Source organism: Octopus bimaculoides, chromosome 26, assembly GCF_001194135.2.
Source record: "Octopus bimaculoides isolate UCB-OBI-ISO-001 chromosome 26, ASM119413v2, whole genome shotgun sequence".
In the NCBI taxonomy this organism is placed as follows: Eukaryota; Metazoa; Mollusca; class Cephalopoda; order Octopoda; family Octopodidae; genus Octopus; species Octopus bimaculoides.
In genome coordinates this window covers 20,099,697-20,100,718 of record NC_069006.1, presented here as the reverse complement: position 1 = coordinate 20,100,718, position 1,022 = coordinate 20,099,697, and the positions used below count along the sequence as shown (strand labels likewise).

The 1,022-nt window shown below is 31.1% G+C and overlaps 1 protein-coding gene across 1 annotated transcript in view; it reads right to left on the bottom strand.

Annotated features, from left to right (window-relative positions):
• LOC106868383 (protein-S-isoprenylcysteine O-methyltransferase) overlaps positions 1-1,022 on the bottom strand; it is a 7,906-nt gene that overhangs the window by 6,029 nt on the left and 855 nt on the right. The gene's annotated exons all lie outside the window — the stretch shown is intronic.

The following is a 1,022-nucleotide window of genomic DNA, read 5'->3' as shown; positions in this document are numbered from 1 at the left end:
TTAGGTGCTTGCTTCAACAACAAACAAATCGAAAGGTTTGCATTTTTGATTCATAAAGTCAACGTTCACTCCTCAACGGGTTTTTGTTACATAATGTAAAATCGTCCCTTCTGGTTAATTAAATTTTACGCAAATTGTTGTTTAAGCCACTATAATTTTAATTTGTTTATTTTTGTAATATCTGGTATCTCGAGATGACCATTATGCAACGAAATCTGTTTCAACACACGACTTCACATCAAGAATCTTGCAAAGCAAATAATAAAAAAATACAATTTAAAAAAAAAAAAAAAAAAGACAGTGCCCCAGAGTGACCTTAATCTCAGGCTGAAACCGATAAGAGATGAAAGATAAATAATTGTTAGAGCGTCGGACAAACTGCCTTTTGCAGTGTTTTTTGTTGCGTCCCTTTAATTTCTCAATATTTAAATCCTGCCGAGGTCGGTTTTATGCTTACATTTTCTGCGATCGGTTAAAATATAATAATATCAGCAGTCAAGTTACTGAGATCGATTTAATATTCATTCATATAAATAGTACAGATGCATCCGAAATGGAATTCCAAGAAAGATTACAGAAGAAGATGAAAATAAACACAGGAACATACACATACACACACAGACAACCAGACACGCGCATAAAATATATTTGTGTATGTAAGCAAATTATATATACATATCTATATACACAGGATTACGTTTAATTACGCTCCATTTATAAAATATAAGATACATAAGTGTAAAGATAGCACTTAATATATAATGAACGACACTGCAATTTAATGCAGGTCATTGTACCTTAGCTATGTCTATTATACAACACAACCTGACAATGTCTGCAGATATCACATTGAATCTTTGGGGGGAAATATTTCTAATCAATAAAACAGCCAAGTGGAATGATAACGATGTGTCTTGGAATGAAAATGAGTAGAAGTGGGGGGCGGGGCAGGAATCAAAATAAATATACATATATATAAATATAAATATACATATATATATATATATATATATATATATATA